This window comes from Prionailurus bengalensis, chromosome C2 (assembly GCF_016509475.1).
Source record: "Prionailurus bengalensis isolate Pbe53 chromosome C2, Fcat_Pben_1.1_paternal_pri, whole genome shotgun sequence".
Taxonomy (NCBI): domain Eukaryota; kingdom Metazoa; phylum Chordata; class Mammalia; order Carnivora; family Felidae; genus Prionailurus; species Prionailurus bengalensis.
In genome coordinates this window covers 117,048,874-117,069,470 of record NC_057350.1, presented here as the reverse complement: position 1 = coordinate 117,069,470, position 20,597 = coordinate 117,048,874, and the positions used below count along the sequence as shown (strand labels likewise).

The following is a 20,597-nucleotide window of genomic DNA, read 5'->3' as shown; positions in this document are numbered from 1 at the left end:
TATCATTGAGCCGGTTCAGACATTGAGACTCAAGATTTCTGTACTTTGTTAACATGAGACAAACCCCTTCTAAATTGTTTCTACTTTCTGTAGAGAAACATGCCTATAAATATATAGATCTCTAATCTAAATTTAAAAAGCTTTCTTTGGAACCTTGGGCCTCCTATAATCACTGTTTTCCTCCTTCTAACTTTTGATGCCAAAAAGCTCCATCCAGGGGATGGCTCTTACTTGCTTTGTGTCCTTGCCATGTATTCTCTTCTCAGTCTCCTAAAATCTAGCTTTGAAGGCCACCACATCAATATCAGTTATTTCATCACCATCAAACCCTTCTCAAAACAGTGCTGCATTCAGAAATATTGGCAGAATAAAAGCAATCCACAAAGAGGTAGGTTAGACCCTCTCAAGTTACTCAACCCAACTGGATCCTCAATATCCTTTTCTCTAAAATGGAAATAATCAAAAATAAACATCACTCACTTTAGTACCTATCACATAGTCTCTGTCAGTGAGTGGCTTTTATTGTATAGGTCACTTTATTGAAATAAGGGCATTGCATAAGGCATGAAAATTAGTATGCTCATTTTGTACACCAGATTTGGAAAATGGTCAAGAATTGTGTAGTTTGATTTTTTTTAATGTTTATTTATTTATTTTTGAGGGTGGGGAGGGGCAGAGAGAGGAAAGAGAGAGAATCCCAAGCAGGCTCCTCATGGTCAGCAAAAAGCCCGATGTGGGGCTCGAACTCACACACTGTGAAATCATGACCTGAGATGAAATCAGGAGTCAGAAGCTTAACCAACTGAGCCACCCGGGTGCCCCAAGAATTTTGTGGGTTTAAAGGGGCAGGTGGGGTTAAATGGAAATTGTATCTGCTATGGTCACTTGCTGACAGACAGAAATACAAAATAAACGATATCATTGATCACGATGTACATATTGCAGAAATTTTGTGAGTAATTTTGGTAATGATTATAGTATTAATTTTTGAAGTATCAATACTAAAACTGAAGTCCTAGCTCTAATAATGTCGCTCGAGTTCTCCTGAAGTTGCTGTGTTAACACTTGCTGAAAAGATGAAAAACTTTGGAAAGCTGTTTAGCTGTAATAAAAAATACACTTTGAAAAGGATCTAGAATTCCCATAATTCTCTGTGCTCTTAATTTAAGAGAGGGTCCTTGGGGTAGTTTTACAGAAAGTGTCAAGAAAAAGAAGGCATTTTTTGATTCGTATACGTCCTATAACTGGGAAAAAATAATCTTTAAAAACAGGAGGGAAAAGAATATGTGACATGACATGGCTGCAAGATTTTACAAAAAGCCAGGTCAGGTGTCTCTAAGCCCCATTGGCTAGAAATTTATGCAAATCAAAAACACAACCTTTATGTTTATTCCCATGGGAAAGTCCATCTTAAATCATGTGTACATTGAATGATGTGAGGTCTTCAGAAACACATCCCTTTCACAATATTAGACCACCCTGCATCTTTAAGTTCAAGTCTGGATTCAGTCCACTGCGCTGGTGGAGTGTTTAAACAATTTGTTTAAATAAATACTCCTTGTAAAGCTTGCATTTATAAACGGACGACTTATTTTTAAAACTACCTCTGATACGTCTTTCTAAATGAACAAAGAAATGTATCCTGCAGTGAAGAATCACATTTCCCCCTCTGCGAGCTCAGGGAAGGTCTTCGGCTCTGTTCTCCTTGTCGAGCTGCAGGAAATTCCCTTACCTGTCGTTCACACGTCTGGCCTGTGTTAGAGAAGCGGTTTTGGCAGAATCCAACGGCTTGTCTGATACTTCTCAGGTATATATACGTGACAGGTCAGGGCCTTGATGTCCAGCTCCGCTGTGACACTTGTGAGGCCAGGGACACTTCTTGTTTTCTAATAGAGGCTGCTAAGGGACTCCTCCTGCCCCCATCAATTCTCATGCTCTTGACCCCTAGAGACCTCCACCGGAGGTAGCAAACTCTATTTAGTGCTTCCTAGAGACACTGGGGATTCGAAAACATGCCCATGACACTACTGTCCACTTGTCTGTGGTCCTTAGCATTGTGTGGCTGCTCTGGGAATCCTCTGTTCATGGTGCCCAGAGTTAGCAGGGGTGGGGGCTCTGGGGACAGCCGAACGGGCACCCTCTGAAGTCACAGAGCCCATCAGAACCTGTACACGGCTAACTCACTCTGTCAGTGTATTTACTGATGAGGTCACTGCTCTGCCTAACATACTTCTCGTCACTACGTTTGCAACAGTGACACAAAAACAACAAACAAAATAAAACAAGAAAAACCAGCCTGGACCATAATCTGCTCCTACTTTAAAAAAGAGCTACTACTGGGGCGCCTGGGTGGCGCAGTCGGTTAAGCGTCCGACTTCAGCCAGGTCACGATCTCGCGGTCCGTGAGTTCGAGCCCCGCGTCAGGCTCTGGGCTGATGGCTCGGAGCCTGGAGCCTGTTTCCGAATCTGTGTCTCCCTCTCTCTCTGCCCCTCCCCCGTTCATGCTCTGTCTCTCTGTCCCCAAAATAAATAAACGTTGGAAAAAAAAAAACTTTAAAAAAAATAAAAAAGAGCTACTACAACTCTTGAAAATTTGAAATGATGACTATTCCAAATGGAAGATATTTCTGCCAAATGCTACAGATAGAGTGTGTGAGAGAAAGGTTTTCTCAAATAGCACAGTCTGTATGCACAGTCTATATGTCCTTTTCTCAAGGCTGCCTATCTAACTGTTTAAATAAATGCTGGCTGGAGAGCTTATATGAATAAGAGCTTTATTATCTAAGCTGCTTATTTTACAAAGTCCATCTCTTCCATCAATCATATACCTTCTCCCCTGTTCTCCAACTCCTGCCACCAGGATTGTGAATCACATTTACAGACAGAAAACTGTAACAGTTGTGGTATGCTTATTTCTACATTTCGGTTTATCAGATTCATTTGAATCTACAAGTGAATGAAAACTATAGAAATGTGAAAAAACTTTTCTCTATATGAATTTATACACACCCTTAGAATTATACGTGTCTTCCTTATAACAACAAAGAAGCTATTTTCCCCCATATAATGCACAGAATATTTTAAGTTTACCGATTTATCTATTTTGAGAAAGAGAGACCGCCTGCACGAGTCAGTGTGAGGTGGGGTAGGGCAGAGAGAGAGAGGGAGAGAGAGAATTCCAAGCAGGCCCTGTTTAACCGATTGAGCCACCCAGGCGGCCCCACAGAATAGTTTTTAAAACTGAAAGATTGGGGCGCCTGGGTGGCTCAGTCGATTGAGCGTCTGACTTCGACTCAGGTCATGATCTCGCGGTCCGTGAGTTTGATCCCCGCGTCGGGCTCTGTGCTGACAGCTTGGAGCCTGGAGCCTGCTTCGGATTCTGTGTCTCCCTCTCTCTCTGACCCTCTCCCGTTCATGCTCTGTCTCTGTCTGTCTCAAAAATAAACATTACAAAAAAAAATAATAAAAAAAAAACTGAAAGAGAACTTACTTTGTCCTACGAAACTTCTAAATAAGAACTGATTTATGACAACAACAGCTTAATGTCCTTCATATTATGAGTGATATTTAAATATGTAATAAACCTTAAGGGCATGGGTGTCAGTTGAACAGAGGGGGTAGTGACCAGTTGGAATTGTCCCTTATAAATAACTGTGATACAAGCTCTGATACAGGATGCTGGCTGCTCCTTATTGTGATTTACATGGCTTCTCTTCCTAGATGACAAACACAGAAAAGAAAGAGAATGACAGATAGTTTTTGCTTTTCCATCTACTCCCTGTTGGACAAAATGGGTTAGCCGTAAATTGGGACCTGCAATGCAACTGAAAAGATTCTTAAAGAATATCAATTTTAAATTAAATCAGCCGAGAAATGTTTCTTCAACTTCTTCCAGTGTATGAGACATCATTTATAAGTTATTGTGCTGGTGAGAACACAGTGACATACAAGACCAAGGTTGAAAAGTGCAAAATTGCACCAAGGAAGTACTTTGTCCGTAGAAATTCAGATTGTGACAGCCAGATATACTGGCTCAGTGTCCACCACCTGGATGAGTACCCCATTTTTTTCCCCTGAAGGAGCAAATAACCGTGTTGATCATCTACAGTCTGTCAGGCACCGGCCAGGGGCATTTGACATACCTCACATTAACACTGCATCTTCTGTGAGTTTAGTTTCTGACGTTACCTTGTACAGCCAAATATCAAAATTATTCCTGGAAATCTCTTACAATAACATCACCATGGAGATGGAAACTCCATCGCTTAATAAATCCAGAACCAACGCTCTTTTTTTTTTCCCATCAGCTTTGAGGCAGGATGTTCTTTCTTGCTTTAATTCATAGATTGAATAGTTAGCTTGCACCGAAACAGAAATGCTTATCTTAAAGCACTATAAAAATAACTCAAGATGGTAAGATGCTTACACCACAAGAGGTGGATAGGACCTGAGACCAACTGAAGGAAGTGTGGATTCACACCTCTCAGCTAACGCTCACTCACACTGTCACATGAGTTCTTTGAATACATAAGTAGGTGGAATCTCCTACATTTTTTTGCAAGTGCCTTTTCTCTTTCTTTTCCCTCTTTTGAGACCCAAGAGTGCAAATTTGAATTTGTATTACCACTAAGTGAATGTGTATATCCTGTTACTCTACTGTATCCATAAGATGTGCAACAATCCTGCAAGGTAGGGTAATTATTCTCATTTAAAAGATAAAACATTGAGGGGAGCCTAGGTGGTTCAGTCAGTTAAGTATCTTCATTTTGACTCAGGTCATGATCTCACGGTTCTTATGATCAAGTCCCATGTTGGCTTCTTGGGAGGGGAGGCTGCTTGGGATTCTCTCTCTCCCTGTCTCTCTGCCCCTCCTTACTTGCTCATACAAGCACATGCTCTCTCTCTCTCTCTCTCTCTCTCTCAAACTTAATTAAAAAAAAGATAAAACACTGAGGCTAGGAAAGGTTAAATGACACACTGCGGATCTTGCAGCTGGCAGAGCTGAGTCTGAAGGAACATTGCTCCGAAGGCACTGTGTTCTCACCAATGTGGTGCGCAGAAACTTTGGAGGTAGTGCTGTGCTACTGTGTTATTTACAGAAGCTCCAACAGGCCCCTTCTTTTTCAGACATCCTGACATCCTGTCCTTAAAGTCTATTTATGGACTAGACATACTGCTCAGGAATCTATCTGACCTATGGAGTGATAAATTTTTCAACTAGATGCAGGGTCTTAAAAAAAAAAAGAAAGAATGAAAAGCTGAATCTCAGATAATTCAGGCCCACAATAATTATGAACTTGAAATAAAGCATTAATATAAAAACCATAAGTCTAAAGATTCTGTCTGCTATTGGTTCTCAGGGTTATCAGCTATTATGTTGAACCAAATGATATGCCATTTTTGCCATTTTTATGAATGAAAATGTTGATTATAAGCAATTTCATGTGGTTCAGTGTAAATTTATCAGCATGACTTTTCATAGCAGATAAAGGCCTTCAAATGACGTAAAGTATTTTCTGGTCACCTTAGGAAACACAGTCTTCTGGTGACTATCGTATCAACCTGACTTGCTTGTGTTTTGTGTTGTTTTGTTTTGTTTTTGTTTTGTTTTCTCTCTCTCTTCAAAGCAATTATCAGAATCTGGACTTGTTTTGTCTTTTTTTTTTTTTCTTCTTTATTTGCATATCCTCTGTTTCCTTTTCCACAGTAGAGTTTACTCTCATCACCTAGAAAAGTGCCTGGAACATAGGATGCACTCAATAAACATTTGTTGAATAAAATAAACTTGATGGGTTGAAACATCTGCCTAAAATGTTGAATTATTAGGTATATTTTCTATTTGGAGTGTTGCTATAAAACATACATTTCCAATTCCCCAATGTGCCTTTGAAAAAGATAAATTAATTCATTTTGTTAGTGATATTGCATTGCCTGTGGCCTGACTTGTCAGTGTGGCTACAATAGACTAATGATTGGGTAACAAGAGTTTATTTATCATAGAACCAATTTTTGCTACTGAACTGAAGTATAAATAATGGTATATCAGGATTTACATTATAAATACTGTTCTAGGGTTTGTTAGTTGGTCATAAAAATTCTCCCTAGGCTGAAACAGCTAGTGTATATACCACATATAATATATCAAAATAAGAGTGAAATGCTCCCTTTGTTAGGCAAAGAACAAACATTGCATACAAATTATTTTTGTACAGGGAGAGTGAAGCTATTGAAGAACCCCAGTTTCTTGATGACACTCAGGATCTTGGAAAAATGATTAAAATAGGAGGAGATGAAGTGTATACCACACAGAAGAAATGGAGTGCTACTAGAATGTTCATTCAGAAGAGAAAATTAGATTCTTTTTTATAACATCAAGAGGCAAGAAGGTTTCATAACTGTGGCCAAAAACTGGGGGTACCAAAAAGAGTTGCCAAGAACTACACGTCAGGCTGCTGGTGGTATTCCATCGTGCCAGCACTCTTGACGTTGAAGTGCAATCTGACCTCCTACAAGCATAAGAGATTGAGTTTTACAAACCTCCTGTATAAGTCATTACTTTTGGGGAAAATACAATTTGGCTACAAAATTCTCTCTCACGTCCAAAAAACTTATTCTGTAAAGCATAGTATTTTGGTCAATTGAGAATATTCAAAAATCCTTCCTCTCCTACATTCTCAGACCATGGAGGTGCCAAAATCAAGTGACTTCTCCAATGGGACTTCCCTGGCTAAATATGTCACCACTATAGGGCGCCTGGGGGGCTCAGTTGGCTAGGCATCCAACTTCGGCTCAGGTCATGATCTCGTGGTTCACAAGTTGGAGACCTGCCTCCAGCTCTGTGCTGACAGCTCAAAGTCTGGAGCCTGCTTCAGATTCTATATGTGTCTCTCTCTCTCTGCCCCTTCCCTGCTCACACTCGTTCTCTCTCTCTTTCTCAAAAATAAATAAACATAAAAAAAGAAAGTTGTCGCCATTACAGAACAACTTAAGGAGCCGCCTAAGGATGGAAGTCTACCCCAGAGCTTCTGGTTTTCTGGTAGCTAGGATAGGCAGATTTTGCAACAGCCAGCCACAGGAAATAATGGTGACTGCCTCGGAACCAATAAGCATTAAAAATCATTGTTCTGATGACTTACCTAAAATTTTTTAAACATTAAGAATTGTTGTTCTAATGACCTACCTAAAATGTTAAAAATTTCCTCTGATGTGACAAGCTCTTCAGAGATGTTATACATATAATTTTATCTGCCTAGATTGTTCTTCCCTTGATCACGGCCTACCTATCTTTTCAGGGTTCTGGTTGTATCTTATTTCCTCAGACAAATCTTCCCCACCAGCCCCTCAGCCCTTATCTTAACAGCCATAGCTACACACAGAGGCACACACACTCGGGCCTTCCTAGTACACATCCTCATAGCCCCTTCTACATTTCCTCCATAGCACCTTGATATGTGTGTGACCATTAGCTCTGTAAGGGCAGGCACATCTTTTCCGCTCTCTGCTGCATCCCCAGAATCTGGCAGACTACCTGGCCCATAGTGGTTACTTAATAAATATTGCCGAATGCTTGACGCTTTGAAGTTGTTTTTCTTCGGTTCCTCTGTGTTTTCCTTTGAACTAGAGTTTATAATAGATACAGCCGGTGCATTCCTTTGTGGGACTGCCCTGTTTTGTTTCCAGCCTCAACTCCACACTCCTGCCAAACCAACCATTTGTCATCTCTCGTCGATCGCTCCACAGCTGCCAACTGCAGCGGCTTCTCTGGGGTTGGCTCTCCGCTAACATTCACGGCTGGGGCAAGTTTCTTTGGCGCCCAAGTTTTAGTTCTAGTCAATGAACATTTATTGAGCATCTGAAATTTGCCAGACACTGTATGAGGGCCTTAGATTTAAAAATGAAGAAGATCGTGGGGCGCCTGGGTGGCTCCCTCGGTTAAGCGGGGGACTCTTGATCTCGGTTGGGGTCATGATCTCGCAGTTTCTGAGTTTGAGCCCCGCATGGGGCTCAGCACTGATGCTGCGGAGCCTGCTTGGGATTCTGTCTCTCTTTTTCTCTGACCCTCCCCTGCTTGTGCTCGCTCTCTCTCAAAATAAATAAAATTTTTAAAAAAATTGTAGAAAATCATTTTTACCTTTGAGGATCTTTGAGTCAAGGGTGAGGAGAGAAACACATTGATAGATCAATGCAGTGAAAGGTGCTAAATGTCACAGTTGGGGTCCTATAGGATTTAGCCTAAACGGAGGGAAAGGAGGTTTCCTCATTGCTGGGACTCGCTAACACTTACGGGTCCCTGGTACGTGTATATTCAGCGACTCTCTCACGAGAAGCAAGTGGTCTGTAGGTTGAATCATGAGAATACCAGATGCTGATAAAAATCCTTTTTTTTTTTAATTAAACATTTTTAAAATTTATTTTCAGAGAGTCAGAGACAACGTGAGTGAGGGAGGGGCAGAAAGAGACAGAGAGAGAGAGAGAGAGAGAGGGAGGGTGAAAGTCCCAAGCAGGCTCCCCACTGCCAGCACAGAGACCGATGTGGGACTTGAACTCACAAACTGTGAGAACATGATCTGAGCCGAAAAGAAGAGTCAGATGCTTAACTGACCGAGCCACCCAGGTGCCCCGCTGATACAAATTCTTAAATACCCACATTAAAATTTTGTCTGGGACAGGAACTTCATACATCTCACTCTTGGTGTGGGTTTCTTTTTAAATGCAGAGTTCCAAGCTCTAAACTCTAATCAGAGTTATTGCTTCAGGAGATTTGTGTCTAAAAAAATTTTTTTAATGTTTACTTATTTTGGGGAGAGAGAGAGAGAGAGAGAGAGAGAGCGAGCTGACAGCAGAGAGCCTGATGTAGGGCTCGAACTCACAAACTGAGAGATCATGACCTGAGCCGAAACCAAGAGTCCGACGCTTAACCAACTGAACCATCTTCTCCCACCACCCCTCCCACACCCCCAGGAAATTTGTTTCTAATGAGTATTCAAGATATTTCTGATGCTGCAGGGCTACAGACCTAGCCCTTCCTTCACAAACGTCAACATCAGCCTTCTGGGTTGCGACAACTGTGTTTCACCTGGCAACCGTCTTCTCTTTTACCCTCTCCTCACTACCTTACAGAAAACTTATTTTCCCAGAAACCGTTCTCATTTTGAAGATATTCTCCCTTTAAACAACGGGAAGACATCATTATGTTTGGTGGGGAGGACAGCCTCCAAGCACAGATGTCCTTTCTCTATTGTTCCGGATAAAAGATGGAACTGCAAAGCCAACTCTAGGTGCCAGTGCATTGCATCCTGCTTCCTCACTTGTTAATGACCAATCTCTTTGAAACGCTCACACACAGTAGATTGGAGTTGTGAATGGCAATCCTAGGAAACAGTGATCACTGGTTTGGGGGCATTTATACCAGCATAAAGCAGCCCATTGTGGGAATCTGCCATTTCCATCAGGTATGTGTTAGCTCTAATTGAGAAGCCTTCTGCTATTACCCCAGTTGGATATGGTCCTTTATTCCTCAGGGCTTTATTTATTTATTTTTGGCACTTCCTCTTATCTATTATACTTAATTCTTCCTTGAAATATATTCTGCTGGAAGATAGAATCTGAGCTCTGAAAGGGACCTTACCTTGTCTCTGAAAATACAGAGCAAGATCAAGTCAGGAATGTGAGCTGGAAACCACGGGTCCTGCCTGCCTGCCTCCGGCCAAATTATAACTAACTTTTTGTAGAGCACTTCATGCATTCAAAATGCATTTTTTTTTACATATTATATTATTTAATTCTCATACTTCTCCTGTGAGTTAGTTATTCATAAATATTTCACAGGTAGAAAAATAGGGCGCAGAAGTCAAATGACTGGCCAAAGATCACAGAGCAAGCAGAGGGGAAATAAAAAAAATCAAAAGCGGGCCTTCAACCGTTAAATTCTGTGATGTTCCTGTATCTTGTAAATGTACAGTGTCACCCCCTACAGCCTGTGTCAGTCCCCTGGAAACCAAAGGTTTTATTCATCTTTACACCCGCACCCCCAATGGCTCTTTCATCTGGCGTAAGGGGAGTTTAATGTGTTTATTATTCGGTTGAACAGAATTTGTTTTTTGGGTAAGTGTCTGTTGAGTATTTATTTGTTTTCCTTAACAAAACATGTGTATTTTACTTTCCAAGCTGGCCTTCAAAGTTCAGAAGTAAGCAAATAACAGAAAAGCAAAGCAAACAAAACAACAAAAACGAACCAGCATTTCCTCCAAAAAAGAACGCAATGCCATTTAAGCTTCAGTTACACTTCTCGCTGCCCTGGGAGCAGCCACGCCAGGGCCCGAGGCCTCTGGCTGATCCAGGGCCCATTTTGAGTTCCCCGCATTGTTCCTGGCACCACGGCTCCTGTGTAGCAAGCAGGATATTCGACTTGACAAGGCTCTTTCTTTCTGGATCAGGGAGGGAGCAAGGTTCTTGTCAGTTTGAATCACGAGTCCACACTTGGCGGAGCCGACTGGACAGGCCCAGTGGGGGAGGGGGCCATGTGCGCGCCATCCGTGCGCGCGTCACGTGGGCCTCTCTCCCCATCTCGCAAATAACTCCACTGGCTTCAAGCTACCCTGCTCCGAGAGGGCCTGTTGACCATTTGGCCAGCTGATCCGCTTCTGACGCTGAATGTCCTCGTTATCCAGCAGCTAAAATTTTACTTTCAGGCTTCATCCCTCTACCGCGATTTTTCTCACAGCGGCAGCTGAGAGTATCCAGTTATGCAATTCTCAGGGTTTTACTGTTTTAAAACGCATTTCTAAGGATTTTATATATATATATATATATATATATATATATGCCTTTTTTGGAGTCCACGTCAAAAGGCTTTCAGAAGTCATCAAAAAAAAAAAAAATCCCCCAACTGAAAACTTAGTATATGTTCTTCTAAAAAATGTTTTGTCTTTATTATTATTTTTTGAAAAAACGGAGTTTTAGAAGAATAACATAGAATTAATGAAAGGTACAGTCTGGGAATTTTGATTGGGTAACGAAGAAAACATAAGTGTTCACGTTGCTTTATCTCTTTATCCCTAAAAGTTCGCACTTCAGTTGTGTTTGTTGGAAGAGGAAAGAAGAAAGTTTGATTGGTTGCGAATTCTCACACGTGTCTGAAAAATAAGTAATCTGGTTCCATGTTTCTTTACATGGACCTTGAGAACACTATTTTTGATTATCATGTGAATGTGAAATTCTGTCCTTTGCCATTTTTGTTTCCTAATAGCGAAATGGCAAGAAAGCCTTTTTTCTGAGCCCATGCAAACCACTCTTTACAATGTTTTTATGGCAACAGAACCGGTCACTAGCTATTTGTGATTTATATTACAGAATTTTGTGATGCTGATTATCCAACCAACTTGCTAAATATGTCAACAAACCAGGTAATTAAGGGAAGGAAAAAGGAAAATGGCTGATAATGTTAAATTCAGTCAAAACAATTGTTCTGTGCTTTTCTGCATCCTTTTCAATGTTTTCTGCTGAAACTAAAACTCAAATAATAAAATCACACTTTGCGTAACAAACATGGTTTTTTTTTTTTTTTTGTCTAGTTTCCTGATCCTCAACGAAAATTTACCACACTTTTACAGGGATATCTGAAGCTGAACTTGCATTAAATTTTTTTCAACAGGTGATAATTATAAAAACATTGCTCTTTGGGACTTTTGGCCATGCTCTTTTTCACTTTTTCATTCCCTTGTTTTAGTTACGTTCGGCTTGTCCCCTTTGCCAGAAACTTATAGGGGCAATATATTATTATTCTATTACCAACTTAGCTACACTTTGGGTGTAGCTTTTTCTCATTGGGGTACCTTATGGGATTTCTCTGATGCACTAAATCATTACTGCCATAATTCACTGATAATTAGTTTTTGAGTATTTACTAACCTGGATGGTACCCAACAGGGTGCTGTGATACTGCTTCATTGTTTAGTTATCATTATAGTTCCAGCCCTAAAAGATTTTGTAGTCTAAAACCACTAATAGAACAGTCTAAACCCGTTAATATAGAGGTTAGTGATTACTCATAAAATTGAGAAAAGAACTAAACAGATACGAATATGTAACTCATCACATAAATTTGGAGCTACATAGTATTTAGGATCAAGGTCAGTTGAGAACTGAGCCAATAGATAAAATCCAGACCAGTCAAGCAGAGATTAAAGTGCGAAGCAAAACAATGTACAGAGCAGAATTTTTCCCCCATGGGGGTCTTCAGGATAGTGAGAATGTCTCCTGTTGTAAACAGATGTTCAGAGAAGTTGTTACGAAATTATTCAGAGTTGAGAAAGTGTCTGTGCCCAGTAGATGGAGGAGGCTTTCATATTAATCCTGAAAAACAAGCATTGCTTAAAACCTCTGTTGCTCACTAACCTTGGAGTATGTAACTTGAGGATTAGAGTCTCACTCTCTCAGTTTTTGAGAGGAGATCGAGAAAGGGTACTTACTTTGCTACGGCTTGATACTACTGGAAATACATTGGGTGACAGGAACCACCAACTTCCTAGGATGTTAGAGAAGCCCCTGAATGAGAGCAGTATGGCCCAGCATTGGGTAGGGGAGTCAGTGATAGGGGAATGAGAGGAAGTCACAATTAGGAAAATCTCATTCTCCGATCCAGTTCATAGATTTCCCAAGTGCAAGTTGATGCAACACAAAAGTGAACGAAAATTTGTTTTGACTTGTCGCTTTGCTGTGTTTGTTTAGTTATGATATAAAGCTGTGTATTCCATTAAAAAATGTAAAAAAATGTTAAAATAGTTCAGAGATGATCAGATGAACTATCTGCAGGAGAGACAATAAAGAGCATTCTAAAATGGAATATAAAATCATCTGTAAAAAGCTAGACTTTGAAACAACTGAGTACACTCACATGTGTTATGAGTTAGTGGTCTTGTGATTTTCAAATTATGCCACTGTACATAATAGAGCGTTGTTTGATAGGCCTCACTAAGTGGCCTGGCACTAAACCAGATCTGTCATCTACAGGAGAAGAAGGCAATTCCAATTTCATCTAAATAAGCTCATATTAAAATAAGGAAAAACAAATGTGACACAGCTGCAGTAGTTTGGCCAAGTCAAAAATGCTTACAAATATTTTATGTCTGTAATATAAGACTGCTTACTAATGGGAGGATCTTATGTGTAAAGAGTGCCAGATTGCCTCTGATATAAGTTGGTAATAAAAACGCTATAGGGTTAGTATTTATGATCCCTGTAGGTTATAATAACATGCTTCCTGTGTTATTGCTTTAACAGACACTAAGAAAAAAAATCTATACAATGTGGTCACTTTCCTTAAATAGCACGTATGACATGTGCACAATCAGCTAGGACATTGAATCAACATTTTATCAGAACTTGTTACACATCTTGTAAGCCACAGTTTATATAAACATGTGCCTTTTCTTTCCTGAAGAGAACGTCATGCGTGCTCTGGATCATGCTATGTTCCACTGACATACAAACAGGGAAGCATGCCAAATGAATAAATGTCATGTGTTAGTCAATACCTACAGTGTTCTTTAGTAGAAGGGGAAAAAGAATGTAGCTAAGTTAAAGCAATATAATAAATGATGAAGTTCTGAGGTTTGTTAATAAAGACACCTTATTTATTATGCAAAGTCAAGGAATTTCCCCTGGGGAAAAGAAAATGTAACATAACTCTACTGATGTATTTGAAACAACAAAAAAAATAGTCTCCTAAAGGGAATGGTGCAATTCCTATCACTTCAATCTGCTTGGCAACTACGAAATATGGGAATGACCTCAAGGAAAATAACCCAACCGTTCTGTAGATCATTAAGCAAAGGGGAGATTGTTATGACATTTTGGTTTCGAAGTCAACAAAGGATTTAAGTGTGATTATTTAATGGATATTATGTTAGGAAACACGTATGTGGATGCTTGTAATGTCAATCCTGAAGTATGGAGATTACTCCTATCTCAGTTGAGCACTGAGGTGTTCCTATAAGAGTGTCATCAACATTAAATTTGAATCCCCCCACCCTCAGACCAATCCCCGCCAACTCATTTACCTCTCGACTTTTACCTGGGGATACTTCTGGAGGATGAATCCCACAGAGTGGCTCTACTGAAGGTGATGTCAGGTTTTATTGCAAGCCTGGAAAGACACTTTTAGGCAGGCATGGTGATATGGTACCCCTTCAACCACATAAAGGCTGACTATTCTACCTCTATGCTGGGCTGGCCCATCCACAAGTTTTCCTCTTGGGAAAATGTTCTGCAAGCATTTTTGATAGGAACAAATGGGACTTCTATCTACTCCAAAGTTAGAGTGAGATTCAGCAATTAAATAGAAAGTGATATAGTTTGGAGTCAGATATGCAAAAATTGAGATTGTGTGGTAGGCAGGATTCCAAGATGGCCTCAAAGAGTCCTGGCCTTTCACATGCATCATATAGTCCTTTCCCTATTAGTGTGGGTGGGACTTGCGAATATCATGGGGTATTAATCCCATGATTCTATTATATTAAATGACAAAAGTGAAGTAATTTTGCAGATGTGATTAGTTCTTAATTAGTTGATTTTGAATTAATCAAAAAAGGAATTATCCTGTGTGGGCTGAATTAATCAGGTGAGCCATTTCAAAAAGAGTCTAGAGGCAAGACACAAGGAGCAGCAACAGACTCTCTCCTGTTTGCCTTGAAGAAGCAAGTGCCAATGGTGTGGAAAGGGCCATGTGCCAGAGAAGAGAGCTTCAGTCCACACAGCTGCAAGAAACTGAATTCTTTTTTTTTTTTAATTTTTTTGTTTTACATTTATTTTTGAGAGACAGAGACAGAATGTGAGTAAGAGAGAGTCAGAGACAGAGAGAGACAGAATCAGAAGCAGGCCTCAGGCTCTGAGCTGTCAGCACAGAGCCCGACGCAGGGCTCGAACCCACGAGCTGTGAGAGCATGACCTGAGCTGAAGTCGGACGCTTAACCGACCGAGCCACCCAGGGGCCCCAAGAAACTGAATTCTGCCTACAACCAGTGAACTTGGAAGAGGACTCTGAGATAACATGAGATTATACCTCCCGTCAATACTCTGATGTAAATTTTGTGAGACCCTGAGCAAATTACCCAGCTAAACCGTGCTCAGACCCACAGAAATGGTAAAATAATGAATAGTGGATGTGTGTTGTTTTAAGCGCCTAAGTTCGGGTACAGACTTCTTTGTTACACGGCCAATACCGATAGCCTACCGTTCTCTTTGTCAATGTTTAGCTGCTCTTGCTCCCAGGAAAATTTTTCCTGAATTGAAGTCCATATCCTTCAGTTCAGTGTGTAAGGAGACAGAACTGTTGCAAAACCTCCTCCTTATAATAACTTAGTAACTTTTTTCTTCCACTCTAGTTTATACATCAAGAAATCTGGATTCCCTTAACTTTTATATGTAAAACACCTAACCTCCACATTCAAATAACATTCCTATAATACATATTTTCAGTTCTTAAGATGTTCCTTTCTGAATAACTTCAGTTTTCCCACATATCCTGTGTTGACTTAAATGGATTTAAGATCCCATAAGGAACTTGCCACCGAGAGTGGAATAGAGGCGTGTGTCCTTGCCCTTGTACCTCATGCATCCTTGTGTGCTATATATAGGAAAATATCTCATTTGTTTGGCCTTTTGTCTATTTGTTGATTTGTTACAATTTGTAATGCCAGCTGGAAATTGTTGATTCAATTTCAGTTTGGGTGTGCATTCCAACTCATGTGTCTTCTCTTTGTCATTGAAACCATTGCAGATGTTTCCCAATTTTAACTCTGTAGTTTATTTCAGATCCAGGAGAACCAGGCAGGTAGTGATAGCTTGTCATTGTTTTCTGTTTTGCTTCATTTTGTTTTAATTGTGGTAAAACAAAACAAAACAAAACAAAACAAAACAATCTTAACTCTTCTAAGAGTACAGTTCACTGGTGTCAGGTGTATTCACATTGTTGTGCAACCAATCTCTGGAACTTTGTCATTTTGCACAATTGAAATGCTACACCCATTAGACAACTCCCCATTTCCCTGTCCTCCCAGGCCCTAGCAACCACCATTCATTTTTATGTTTATATGAATTTGAATATTCTGAATACTTCATATAAATGGAGTCATATAGTATTTATCATTGTCTTTTTGTGCCTAGCTTATTTTGCTTAGCATAATGTCCTCAAGTTTTATCCATTTATTGCTCAGAGTTCTATATTAGAGTTCTCCAGAGAAACAGAATCAATAGGAGATTATGCATATATATGTATATACATATGTATATACACATACACACATACATAGAGAGAGAGAGAGAGAGAGAGAGAGAGAGATGATATAGAGATAGAGATAGAGATGAGATAGTGATAGAGATAGAGATTTTAAGGGATTATCTCATACAGTTATAGAGTCTGGGAAGTCCAAAATCCACAGGAATGGCAAGCTAAAAGCCCCAGGGAAAAGTCAATGCTGTGGTTTACATCCAAAGGTTATCAGGCTAAAGACCCTTCAAAAGAGCTGTTTTAGTTCATGTCCAAACGTCCTCTGCTAGTATTATTTTCTTTTTTAAAGCTGAATAACATTTCATTTTGTGCATATAACACATTTTGTTTATGCATTCATCTGTGGATGGATACTTGGAGTGTTTTCATTTCTTGGCTATTGTAAATAGTGCTGCTAGGAACCTAGGTGTGCAAATATCTCTTCAAGATTCTGCTCTCAATTCTTATGGGAATATGCACATAAGTGAAAGTGTTAAATCATACGATTGTTCTACTTGGAACTTTTTGAGGGACCATCATACTGTTTTTTATAGTGACTACACCATTTTCCATTCCCACCAACAGTGTGCCAAGATTTCTGATTTCTCCCCATCTGCATCAACACTTGTTATTCATTTGTTATTTTGTTTTGTTTTTGTTTTACCAGTAGCCATTCTCACAGGTGTGAGGTAATATTTCGTTCTAGCTCTGATTTGCATTTTTCTAATGACCAGTGATGTTGCGTATCTTTTCCTTTGCTTGTTGGCCATTTGTGTCACCTCTTTGGAGAAACGTCTATTCAAGTTCTTTGTACATTTTCTCATTGGGTTATTTGTTGCTGTTGTTGAGTTTTCGAAGTTCTTTGTATGGTCTGGATATTGGCCCTTAGTAGATACATGACTTGCAAACATTTTGTCCTATTATGTAGGTTGCCTTTACACTGATTGGGTTATTTTATATGCAGAAGTTTTTATGTTTGATGTGGTTCCATTAGTCTATTTTTTTGTTGTTGTTCTTGCCTGTGCTTTCATGTCATATTAAAAAAAATACTTGCCAATCCAATGTAATGAAGGCTTTTTCTGTGTTATTCCAGGAGTTTTATAGTTTTAGGTCTTCCATTTAAGTCTTTGATCTGTTTTGAGCTAATTTTTGTATATGATGTAAGCTCGCAATCCAGCTTCATTCTTTTGCATGAGGATATCCAATCTTCCTGATGCCATTTGTTGAAGAGACTGTTCTTTCTCTCAATGGACGGTCTTGGCACCCTTATGGAAAATCATTTAACCATAAATGTGAGGGTTTATTTTTGGGGTCTCTGTTCTATTTTATTGGTCTTTACGTCTGTCATTATGCCAGTATCATACTGGTTTGATTATTGTAGCTTTGTAATAAGTCTTGAAATCAGGAAGTATAAGATCTATAACTTTGTTCCTCTTTTTCAAGATTTTCTTGGCTATTCGGTGTCTCTTGAGAATCCACATGAATTTTAGGATGGATTTTTCTGTTTCTTCGAAAATATTATTGAGATTTTGATAGGGATTGCATTAAAACCATAGATCACTTTGAGTGGTATTGACATCATAACATTACTAAATCTTTCAATCCATAAACAGAGGCTGTCTTTCCATTTCATTGTTTTCTGTAATTTCCTTCAGCAGCATTTCTTAATTTCCTTCAGTCTTCAGTGTACAAGTCTCTTACCTCCATGATTAAGTTTATTCCTAAATATCTCTTCTTTCTTACGCTATTGTAAGTAAACTTGTTTTTTAAATTCCCTCTTTGAATCATTCATTGTTAACATATAGAAACACAACTGATTCTTGTGTATTGATTTTGTATCCTGCAACTTTGCCAAATTCATTTATTATTAGTTCTAATGTGTATTTCTGTGGGATCTTTATAGGGTTTTCTACCCATGACATTATTTTGTCTTGAACAGAGGTATTAGTTTTTCTTTTTGATTTGGATGCTTTTTTTTTTCTTGCCTAATTGCTCTAGATAGGACTTCCAGAATTATGTTGAATAGAAGTGACAAAAGCATACACCTTCCTCTTATTCCTGATGTTAGAGGGAATGATTTTAGTCTTTCACCATCAAATATGGTGTTAGCTATGGGCTTTTCACTTATGGCCTTTTTATGTTGAAGTAGTTTTTTTTTTTTCTATTCTTCATTTGTTGTGTGTTTTTATCATGCAAGGATGTTGAGTTTTGTCAGATATTTTATGGATCAGTTCAGATAATCATGTGGTTTATGTTCTTCATTATATTAATGTGATCATACAAAATTGACTGATTTTTATAAGTTGAACCATCCTTTCATGCCAGAAATAAATCTTGGAATCTTGGTTATTGTGTATAAATGTGTATAAATAGATTTGCTGGTATTTGTTGAGGATTTTTATATCAATATTCATCAGGGACATTGATCAATAGTTTTCGTATCTTGTATTGTCTTGGTGTGGCTTTGGTATCAGGGTAATGTTGGCCTCATAGAATGACTTTTCAAGTGTTCTTTTCAATTTTTGGAAGACTGAGGAAGATTGATGTGAATTCTTCTTTAAATATTTGATAGAATTCACTGATGAAGCCTTCTGGTCCTGGGCTTTTTTGTTGTTGGTAAGAGATTTTTGTTGTTGTTTTTGTTAAGTTTATTTATTTATTTTGAGAGAGAGAGAGAGAGAGAGAGAGAGAGAGAGAATATGAGCTGGGGAGGGGCAGAGAGAGAGGGACAGAATCCCAAGCTGTGAGCACTGAGCCTAACTTGGGGCTTAATTCCACAAACTATGAGATCATGACCTGAGCCAAAGTCACCTGAGTTGAACGTTTAACCAAGAGAGCCACCCAAGAGCCCCTACTGGGTGGTTTTTGATTGCTGATTCGATCCCTTTACTAGTGAAAGATCTGCTAAGGCTTCCTATTTCTTCATGATTAGTTTGGGTAGGCTCTATGTTTTCAGGAATTTATACATTTTATCTAGGTTATCAAATTTGTTGGCATACAATTTTTTATAGCATTCTCTTATAATTCTTTTATTTCTGTAAGATTGATTATAATGTCACCTTTTTCATTTCCAATTTAATTGAATCTCCTTTCTTTTTTACACAGTTAATTTAGCCAAAGTTTTATTTATTTGGTTTATCTTTTAAAAATATAATTCTTGGGGGGCGCCTGGGTGGCTCAGTCGGTTGAGCGTCCGACTTCGCTCAGGTCACGATCTCACGGTCCGTGAGTTCGAGCCCCGCATCAGGCTCTGTGCTGACAGCTCAGAGCCTGGAGCCTGCTTCAGATTCTGTGTCTCCCTCTCTCTCTGGCCCTCCCCCCGTTCATGCTCTGTCTCTCTCTGTCTCAAAAATAAATAAATGTTAAAAAAAAATTTAAAAATATAATTCTTGGTTATGAATTTTCTGTACTTTTTTCTTCTTTCTTTATTTTGTTGATTTCTGTTCTAATCTCTGTAATTTCCTTATGTCAGCTAGTTTTGGGTTTAGTTCTTTTTTTTCTAGTTCTTTAAGTTATAAAATTATGCTCTTGATTTGAAATCTTTCTTTTTTATTGTAAGCAATAACAACTATATATTTCTATTTTAGCACTGTTTTCACTGCATCCCATAGTTTGGAATGTCATATTTTTATTTTCATTTGTGTCAAAATATTTTCTAAGTTCTCTTGTGATTTCTTTTTTGACTCATTGGTTGTTTCAAAATGTTTTATTTCATTTCCACATATTTGTAGATTTTCCAGTTTTCCTTGTATTGATTTTTAGTCGTGTTCCATTTTGATCAGAAAAGATGTGTAGTGTGATTTCAATTTTATTAAATTTACTAAGACTTGTTTTGTAGCATAAAATGCACTCTGCCCTGGAGAATGTTCCCTGTATACTTGAGAAGAGTGTATATTTTGCTGTGGGTGGGTAGAGTTTTCTCTCTATGTCTGTTAGATCCCATTGGTGTAAGATGTTGCTCACGTGTTGATTTTCTGTCTGGTTATTTTGCTGTTGTTTTTTAATTGTGAAGTTTACTTCTGCACAATTTGTTTGATTACTTCTACTGTACAGTTTGTTTGATCTTTCTCTAATTCCCTAATTTGTTTCTAAGTAAGTTTTTTTTTCTTTTATTTTTGGTGTTTGTGGGGGTGGATATGGGGGAAGGTATGGAGAGAGAAGAATAGCGTCATATAGACTGTTATAGAAACAAGAAAATGATTGGGCTATAGAATGGCAAACTCAGCAACTTCCTCCAGGGCTTTCTGAGTGGTTGACTCAAACATTCATCATCTGCCTAAAGTTGTACATATTACTGTCTAAAGTAGGAGGGCAGATACCTGAGATTCCC

The 20,597-nt window shown here is 38.9% G+C and overlaps 1 pseudogene; it reads right to left on the bottom strand.

Annotated features, from left to right (window-relative positions):
• Positions 1 to 20,597, bottom strand: part of LOC122491025 — a 98,536-nt pseudogene that overhangs the window by 20,519 nt on the left and 57,420 nt on the right.